Source organism: Phalaenopsis equestris, unplaced genomic scaffold (assembly GCF_001263595.1).
Source record: "Phalaenopsis equestris unplaced genomic scaffold, ASM126359v1 Scaffold000352, whole genome shotgun sequence".
NCBI classification, from domain to species: Eukaryota; Viridiplantae; Streptophyta; class Magnoliopsida; order Asparagales; family Orchidaceae; genus Phalaenopsis; species Phalaenopsis equestris.
Genome location: NW_018164794.1, coordinates 313,026 through 323,747, shown reverse-complemented (window position 1 = coordinate 323,747; position 10,722 = coordinate 313,026).

The window sequence follows — 10,722 nt, the reverse complement described above, 5'->3', positions numbered from 1 at the left end:
AGGCTAATCAAAAGTCGTGTAACTAATGTGCATTGATTCTTCCACTCTGTGTGATAGCTCTAAAATCTCGTTGTAATCTTGTTTCATGTAACTAGCTCTTGATCCATGATCTCCTTCATATATTTCGGCGAAGTTCTCGATATCAATAAGAGAATTCTGCTGTAGGATTAGTAATTTCATATTACTATTATGTATTATAAACAAAATAATAGTAGTTATAAAAGAATGCAAAAGCTAAACACTATTCTCTCTCCTGGTGTCGGTGTGTATATGTTTCAAGAGACTAAGTTAGAGACTTCGCTGAGTAAGGCAAAGCCCAAGACCGGCACCACTACAAATAATGATATAATTATTCCTTCTCGTCTCCTTCTGTTGGGCTTATTAGCAAAATAAATGTCAAAACAATTATTTCATATCTCAATATATTTACTATGATCTTGCTCCCAATTAAGTTTTGTTTTGCAGTGCCCATTAACTTTCTGAAAACCTTGTTTGGTGAATTCAATGTTTATTGATTGGGTGCTTTAAAACTTACGCATAACACGATCTAGAAAGGTGGCACTCAAACACGCTTACAATTTATTAGCGAAATGCGTGCAGTAAAAATGTTCATGCTTTCAAAATACATGTTAACAATATATATATATATATATATATATACCGTGTCCAGAGGTCGTGCGGATGAGATTATAACTTAAATATAGCTAACATATATAGTTAAATCAAGATTATTAGATTAATTAAAAAATGATTAGTATGCTTGACTCTATCTAAGTCCATCAAGTTCATCTCCATACGACATGATATTTTGGACCAAGACGTCTCGTACCTACCCTTCATTCTACATACATTGTATTTATAATAATGAGTTTAATGTAATTAAAAAATTAGTGTATTTAAGCATAAAACAAAAAAAATTATTTTGTACTTTAGCCTGAGGGATTTGCTCGTTATTTCCTAAGGAACTGGAACATGAAGAGTTAGTCGACCAACATATAAATGCACCCATGCCCACGTAACAAATGCAGACATCCACCGATTATTGCACGGGAAGGCATGGTAGCCAGATCTAATTCTCTCAAAAGAAATGCTAGAACTGCACCACCCAAAGAATATTGTCTAAATATATTCATATCTTCCAATAATGGTAAATATTCGATGCGTACATGTGTTCTAGATGTATCTGAAACTAGGAAACATCGGATCAAGAATAAGATGTTGGCCCTAACCTGACACAAAAAAAATCGCTTTGAGGTAAATCTATATAAGAATCTCTATAGAATTGACAATGTAGCCAATGTAATGGCACCATAGTTTGTGCTTGAGACCGACCTATTGTCATCACTTTTGATGTCACGAGTGTGGGGTGTCCAACCACACGACTTGAGATAGTTTACAAATTGTCCATAGCATCTCATAACTTAAGGCACCCATCATGGACTCTCTAGCACTTGTTTGGGGCACAAAACTAAGTTAACAATGATTTAGCCTTACCATGGAGAAATCGCAATCGAAGGGGCTCATTCAGGAGACGGAACATATTTGGTGTCCATTATGGTGTTTAGAAGTCACCGCACATCCGTATGGAGCCTCTCGTGACCAAGGGAAGTAATGGAGTCCTGTTATGTGCGTTGTTAAAAAGTTAGGATCAAGATTTCCTACCAACGCCATGGCTTAGGGCGACCATTGACGACAATTTTCCCGGTAAATGGCTGATCAAAATACTCAATTTTGAAGATATGGAACTACATTTCACTTATATGGAGCCTCTAATAGCTTGCAGATCAAAAAAATACTTCGGCGGGGAGCTCTCAATGTAAATAAGTGTTTTGAGGCTAGATCACTCCTAGGCGCCCAAAATGCCTTCACAGACATTTAAAGTCGAACCTATTGAAGTTTGGCACTATTTTATAGTGCCTAGGCGCCATAATGGGTGCCTTTATGCCAGTCCCGGGTGCCTAAGCGCTGAAAACATTCATTTTCTTGAACCCTCGGAAAGTAGGCGCTAGGGGCCTGACGCCGACCTGGGCGCCTAGGAGTTAGGGTCATGATGCCTATGCGTCGGTTCATTTTCAGATCGCGAATAAGCCTATTTCTAGCACTGATTTGACGTCGGTGCACCCCAAACGAGCCAGAACAATATAGATCCCCTTTGGCTTAAGAAGATATGCATGGGGGTGTTAAATCCATAGGATTGGCCTCATTTTGCATGCCCTAAGTATCCCTCATTAGCCATTTTTATCTTAATCAATGAGTTGGTTTAAGCTTCTCTCCCCCAACATTTGAAAAAAAATCTCCACTTCATTTTAAGTTTTGGTCTAGTAAGTAGAGCTAAGGGAGAGATTCTTATTCCACTTGGAGATTTTTTAGGTGCCTAGGAGAGATAAAGAGAGAAGGATCATTCATCTTCCTCAAGAAGAGAGAGTCAAGGGAGCCCATCTCCTTCATTTTCTTCTTCTCCTTCACGATTTTTTCTCTTCTTCGACGACCTCGTCCTTCTCCGGTGAACTTTCGGAGAGTACGGCTATGAAAGCTTCATCCTAACTTGGGGGAAGGGCAACTCCGACAAGCTCACGGTCCCTCCTTTGGAAGGAGATCTTTATCCTATGTCAACAGAGGTGAACTCTGGTGAGCTCAAGTGATCTCTCCGGCGAGGAGAGCTTCCTCATTTATTTTAGAAAGGACTTGTGTAGGCTTCTCTCCTATAACAGGAAGAGCTTCATCCCACGAGAGGAAACATGTCTGTAACCTCTACTCCTTTGGAAGGAGATCTTTATCCTATGTCAACAGAACGGGAAGAGCTTCATCCCACGAGAGGAAACATGTATGTAACCTCTATGGTGGTGAGATCCACAAAATCTTCCACATTTTCTTTCTTATCTAGCCCTATGACTAGATTTGCTAGGTGTTGTGGGTTTGGTCACCGACACGAAGCGAGTTGGTTGGCTGATGCTAGTCCACATGGCCATTGCCTTTGTATTGAATGTTGATTTCCCAAAGGAAGTCGTAGGTTAGGAAGACTTTGCTTGACATATTTATAGCGAGTCTGACAGTTCCCCTTGTGAGTCCTAGATCTATACCTAAGCGAGCGAGAATCCTAAATTTTCCATGACTTTGACGTCCACAACCTTACTTAGAAAAGTTCGGATAGTTTGTTCTTGAAGAATTGGAGCAGCTTTGTAGCTAGCCAATTCTACAAGATTTTGGAAGGTTTGTAAGACAGAACAAGATTCATAGCAAGTCCACCCTACAAATCGTGAAAGTCTTCTTCTATGAGAAATATCATAGGGTGAAGTTCTCCATATTTCTCTGTCAAAGCCGGAGGCTATTAGGCCGCAAATCTAATAGCTAAACTTCTAGGTACCTATGTAAGGTTGTTAGAATGTGTTTTGTGTGTTTTTGAATGTTTTGGGTTGCATTGCTTGGATGCTTATTTGTGGCATTTTCAATTGTGGATCATGTCGCATATCGTATGTGTGATCATGTGAGCACTTTAGTTCGACCAGTCGCTCCGTCACGATTGACCAATTGCCTTGGGTCCAATCGGTCATCCAACCTTATTGACTCATTTATTGGGCTTGATCAACCACCCTAGCCTTATCGCATGATCATTTTGGTTCGATCAACTGTACCAATTCAATCACATGCTTTGGATCCGGTCAGCCATCCTGACCTAATCGACTCATTTTTCTGGGCTCGATCGGCTGCCCCGACTTGATTGCTTGATCTTTAGGGTTTGATCAAACTCACACTTTATGTCTAATTGATTGTCCTGGGTTGATTGACTCATTTTTATGGGTTTGATCGCTCTGACCTGATCACCCAATCTTTTGGGTTTGATCGACCACACCAGTTTAGTCATTAACTTTGGATATGATCGGCCATCTCTACTCGATCGACTCATTTTTCATGCTTGATCGACTACTCTGACCCAATTGTCGAATCTTTTTGGCTTGATCTACAACATTGATTCGATCAGTCATTTTGGGTCCAATCAGTCATACCAGTCCGATTGACTCATTCTTTCGAGCTTGATCAATCGCCATGCCCGATCTCCCGGTCTTTTAGGTTCAATCGACTAAACTGTGTTGATCACCTACTTTGGGTTTGATCAGTTGTCGATTTATTTTTTCAGGTTTGATTGGCCGCCCAACCTGATCGCCCAATCTTTTGGGACTGATCAACCCCACTAGTTTGATCAACCGCTTTGGGCTCAATCAGTTGCCCCGATCGTCGATCTCTTTGGATGATTGACTGCACTGATTCAATCACTCGCTTTGGGCTTGATCGTCCACTCTAGCCCGGTCATCTGATCTTTTAGGTTTGATTGACTGCACCGCTTCGATCATCCGTTATGGGTATGATCGCCCGTCTTGGCATGATCAACCTTCTTTATGGGCCCAATCAATTGCCCCAACCCTATCGCCTGATCTCTTGGGTTCGATCGATTATACCACATCTATCACCTGCTTTGCGTCCAATCAGTCGTCCCAGGTCAATCACCCACTCTGTTGGGTTTAATCATTTGTCATAGATTGATCAAACTATCCTTTCGATTTGATCGATTGTCATATCTCGGTTGACCAATCACTTGCATGTTCGTGTGCTTTTTGCATCTCACTGCATGTTTATTTGCATGTGTGTGAAAATCTTATATTATTTTGATGTCCACGAAATGTCGTTGCATGAGAAATGTTTTTGTCTTGTATGCTTTGCATGTAGTATGTTTGGATGTCTTTTTGAGTGTCTATGCTTGGGGTGTCTCTTTGAGCACAACCACTTGTGGTGTCTCTTTAAGTACCCGCACTTATAAGTGTCTTCCCCACCTATGACATTATATGCTCGGGGATGAACACTACACACTTTGGGAGCAATTGGCTCACTTATAGGTCTTCTATCTCACTCCCTAAAATGTCGCCTAGTGTGTCGTAGGTATTTCACATTATACCAAGCACGACTCACGCTTCCTAGCAACTAAACTCTTGCAAGGCAAAATGTGTGTCCACCTAGGTGTGTGATTCTCATTTGTAAGGATCACATCACTTAGTATGTCTAGCACCTAGCATTCTTGTATGCTTATTATTTGCATGTCATGTGCTTGGCATTTATGCATCTCATATGCTTGACTGTTTTTATATGTTTGTTGCATAACTTGCATGTTTTCATTTGTGCTTTGAGAGTGCCTCTCGGATAAGGTGTAAATCCTTTTCATATTTATTGTTTTACTCGATGCAAATTCATTTGTAGTTGGTGTTTGTTGGTCGCATGGGGCCCCAGGTCCTTGAAAAGGCATAATTCCTCTTTATAGATAGCTTGTTTTACCCGTACATCCCATTTGTGTGTGTCATGTTGCATGTAGCATCCTTACATTCATTTGCATGATGTTTGCTTCACCTTTTTGAATGTCCATTGTGATTTTTTTGAGCTTCGGTCGAATAATCACAATGTAGACTTCTTGCTTGTTTGTATGTTTACCCATTCGCCTTGATGGCTTATCCCACTCTTTAGAAGAGTGACCCATTTATTTGGCATGCTACTCAAACAAGCATTGTCTGCAATGTTGTCTTAGTGAGCATAGCGAGTTTCTACATCACGAGCAATAAACAATATGAATATGTTAAGGATTCAAGGACTCTAAAGTATGTCACATGCATCACAGACCCGTATTTTATGGTCTGATATTTTAAAGTATAAAAAAAATGAATATTTTTTCTACTATAAGTATTATCCATCCATTTTTAAATTATACATGTTAGGTCATTTAAGTGTCGCCCCTTTCTTGTGACACGATTTATATCCCTTAGATCCTTAAGACGAGGCCGGTGTGACGACGTATTCAAAGTCGTACGGTAGCCAGAGACTTTACCATGTGCATTTAGATGTTAGTTAGGGCTTGAATTTAGGATGCTATGTGGTCTTTTTGATGGCTCTGACTATTGTTCTTTGTTGATGTGCTTGTGTTAGTCAAGTGTCACTTTTGTGTTTTTTGGTGTGCTTGTACGTTTGATATGCATGATCCTATATTAGAGCATACTTATGCAGGAAGTGATGCCTATATATGTGCTCACACACAGGCACTATTGAAAGGGGGAGTATGTGATAATTTCTACTAATCATTTACTTGTTTGTGTTATTTAGTTCCCCCAATAAAAGGCATGGCTCATTATACGTTACATGCTTGTTGGCTTTCCCGCTAAATTTATCTTTGTATAGATTAAGTCTTTTTTTTCTTCTACTTTTTATGTACTTTTTAGAGTTCTTAAGAGAATTCTGTATCGGAAATAAGATATAGACATGAATTCCAATGCATTTTGGCGTGGGAACAACATGATTGGAAACCGATAACAACATATCATGTCCTGCATCTTAATTCTACATTTGATATTGATGTATAGATTTAGGACTCAACATGTATATTCTGGGATATGTTTTCGACCCAGTGGCATCTGCCTCCTATTATTTTGATTTAGTTGTTTTCCTGCTTTATTGCATGCTTGAATGCATAAAATGAATTTCACTGTTGCTTTATATGTTTTGTCTGAGAATCATGAATGCAATATAGGCTCCTTAGAATTTAAAATTCCAAATTTGTTGCAAAACCCTAATATAATATTCAAGATAATAAAAATGTTAGGATTAAAATATTAAAGACTTTAAAATCCACACTTTTACTTTCTATGATGAGATGTCCTTTTGTCATCTATTAGCATGACCGAGGAAATGTCTGAGAACTAGTCAACTGTTACTGTGATTTCTTTTTGTTGTCCCTTTTTAGAAAGAAATAATATAGGGAGATCTATTGCTGAGAAAGACCAAAGATTGTTTATTAGGTGTAACTTATGGAAATGTTGCAACTAGCAAATATTTGACAATATTGAATCATTTGGACAATTCTTCAGCAATTTTCTTTAATGTCGACTAGTAGTAACTATGCCTCAGTATCCTATTTGTCATGGTTCTTTCTCTGGAGTGGCTACAACATTCTTTAGATGAACTTCTTTCAATACCTTGGTTGTCTCATTTTCTATTCACATTTGAGTGAAATGAACATCAAAGACTTTTTGAACAACTCGTCATTAATGATTACACAATTCATAGATTTAATTTTAAATTTTTAGGGTAATTTTCCTTATACCTAGATGATTCTCGTGGATGATTATCCTTTGATTGAGCCGATCTAGATTGCAACATACTCTTACTCAACAAAACATGATTTTGTCTTCTTCCATCGAGGGTTGGTCTAGAGTTATTAATCATATATTCTCAATGCTTTCTCACTTAGAAAGGAGGTTGGTGAATTGATTTTCTTCCCCTGGGATTCGCTCAATCTAAAAGTATTCAAGTTTGCTTAGCTTTGGCTTTTATTAAGAATCTATGTATTATGTTATCTTACATTTCAAATAATTTATTAATTTGATTGAACACTATTTGGGAATCAAATTTAACAACCAGGTACGTTACTCTAATCCCCAGCATGAATCTAAGCATGTCAACTCTAACTTTATACCCTGTTTGATTATTAGTTGTATAAAAAAATATTCTAAATGGAATGATAAAATATGAATCCTAAGGGACTTTGTAGAACCACCTCTGCTCATTTTATGTGATTTTCAAATGCTAGGCCCACGTAAAGTTTCCAGAGTTATCTTTATCAACATCAACTCCTTCTCTCACCGATTCTTCAAAAAAGTTAGCGACCACATGAGCTTTAATCGTAATTCTAAGCATATATGAGATATCAAATTTGCTCAACTCAACATATTATTTAAGAAACCTCCCCAAGTGATTGAGCTTTGTTAATGTCGATTTTAATAGATGGTAAGTTGTGACGTGTATAGCGTGGGTTTTGAAGTAAGGGCGCATATTTTTTTACTGAAATGATCAGTATTAATATGAGTTCCTCCGTTATCTTGTACTTTATTGATTACCATATAAATGACTAAGTCATCTATTGACTCAAGAGTTTATAACAGAGGATGCGGTGATAATGGAGCTTTCAAATGCATGAATGTTCGGTCACATTCATCGGTTCAAGAGAAATACTTTAAATTCTTCGAAGTTTTGAAGGATGGGGAGCTTCCATCTCTATATTTCAATATAAATCTATTAAGGCCTGTGATTCATTCAGTCAAAATATACATTTTCTTGAGGTTCTTTGGGGATGACATGTTCTATATGGCTCAAAACTTCTCAGATTTTGCTTTATCTCTTCAGGTGCGAGCAAATACCTATGGATTTTCTTGAGTTAACTCCAAAAGTATAATTTAAATGATTGTGTTTGAGGTTAAAGTTTCTTAAAGCAGTGAAAATATCCTCCAAATCTTGCATGTGCTATTCGACCAACTTAGCCTTTCACCAAAAGATTATCGATATAGATTTTAATTTTCCTTTTCTACTCTATAAGTTATATCTAGCAACATTTCATTGGTTACATGGGCATTTTTGAAGCCAATATACATTACATTATAAATGTATTTTTTTTCTTTGGCACTAACGAAAATTTTTTCTACATTGATGTGTGTATCTTGATTTGATGGTAGCCTAAAAATGTGTTAAGAAGTCCATGATTGAATGCCCCACTGTTGTATAGTGGATGAGTATGTTTTTGGTGAGCCATGTTGAGGTTGATGAAGTTGATACACATCTTTCACTAGTGGTTCGCCTTTCACACCATCATGACAATGATCATCTTTGCCAGGTGCCTTCCACTTCCTACGTGCATTTGCTTCGGAAGCCACAAATTCTTCTAGCTTTCATGCTCAAATCAACTATTTGACGATGTCACTGAGGTTTTAGTACTCTTTTATGACGTGATTGTGATTCTAATGATATGCCCGATATATATTAGGATTGCATTGATGGCTTGATGCTTCCAACAAGAGATGTTTTTTGTAATAAATATCATTCTAGATGATTTCCACTATTTTGACCACTGACACTCTCAATGATGTCACTTTTGTTGGAGGAAGCTAAGGTGATTCTAGCAAATTCTTATGTCTTCTCCTGACCAAATCTTTATTGGGAGATTATTGTGACCGAAATTGTCTCTCATGACCATTTTGAGAATTCCTTCGATCGAAATGACAACTTTTGTGATTTATGTGAGGTTGTCTTTAGAATCTTTCCTCCAACTCCCCAGGCTTAGATGGACTTGTCAGTGATTTATATTCCTCAACTGAGATATGATTATTAGCTAACTTCGAAAGCTTGGCTAGGGTCATCGGCTTCTACAAGCCAAGTGTGTATTTGAGTGGCATTTCACTCAAACTATAGGTTGGTGCTACATGAGAAACAACAGAATCAAAATCTCGAACTTTCAACATCTCTCATTAATTGCGAATAATGAAGCTCCTCAAGCTCTATAAAGGCGCTTGACGAATATCCAAGTGGGCCTAGGTGCTTTTTTCTGGCTTAAGTGTGCTCGCAAACTTCCTCATGTCCTGTTCCTTCAAGGCCATGAAGAATAAATGATATTTAAATACATCAGCCACTCAAATTAAGCATACCACCTATTCAAAAGACGCCACATGATTAAATGAATATGCTATTCCCTTATAAGGTTTCAAGAATGAAATCATAAACTTCCTCGGTGCTTTGTCGTTTGCAATATCCTTTAAAAATGTGTTATCTAATGGTCTTCGACTATTTCTCCATCTCTTGGCTCCTTCTTCTCAAGATTCAAATGATTCCTCATCTGGGACGCAAGGTTAATCACTTTCTTCTCCTTTTAACCTTAGCTCAAGAGCTTCTATAGGTCATGCTCTTGGAGGATAAAGACACTTGCCTAGGCACTTCTCGTCTATGCATTAGCGATCCTGAAGATTCAGCTTTGGATCGAGATTTGAAAACTTATTCTCATATTTCTTGAGCCATCATCATTTGCTTCCTTAACTCATTCATTTGTTCCTCCATGAACTCTCTAGTACAATCCACGTGTTCCTTATTTTTTTCTCTTGTTAGAGGTTTCCTTACTAAGTTTTCATGCTTACCACATCTTTTAGAATATTGAATCATTTTAAGACATTGCATCCCATATTGTTCATGATTTGATACAAACTGCAAGGAGGGCGAAAAGAGAGAATTGGCTTGCTCTTTAGGCTTGAACTATATGCTTTTATGACGATCCTTTCCCGGGAAGAGCAAAGGAGGTGATATATAAATCTAGAAATAATTAGCGAGGAAAAAAAAAAAAAAGAGAGAGTTACAACGTCACTCCTCTAAAAAAAAAAAGCATCTCCCCTCCCACGTGTTGATCGATTCTTCTCCCATTCTAAATGTTGAAGTAAATATTAAAATATGTCAAAAGTCCAAAGTTTGCCCACATTATCCAAGGCCAAGATTGTGACATGGATGTCAAGCAACTCATAAATAAAGATGTAACATATGTTAATCATTGATGCCAGCAGTGACCTTTTCATTATGATCTTATTGATCAATATGCCAAACGAGTCTGTGAAGTCAATCCGCTGGTTAGTTCGACAGTCGTTACAAAACAACCGACACAATGACGAGTAAAGTTAGTAGACCACATCAACAGATCCTTCCAATGGCTGTTGTATGTTCTGAGTTGATGAGGTTATTAAGCCCATGAAATATGCAGGGCGTCTGTATTGATAAAAAAAGAATGATCTTTGATGTCCAATATACACACCATTTAAGATTCATTATTTTATTTACAACTTATTGATGATATATTTCTGTTCATTTCTGAACATATTTTTT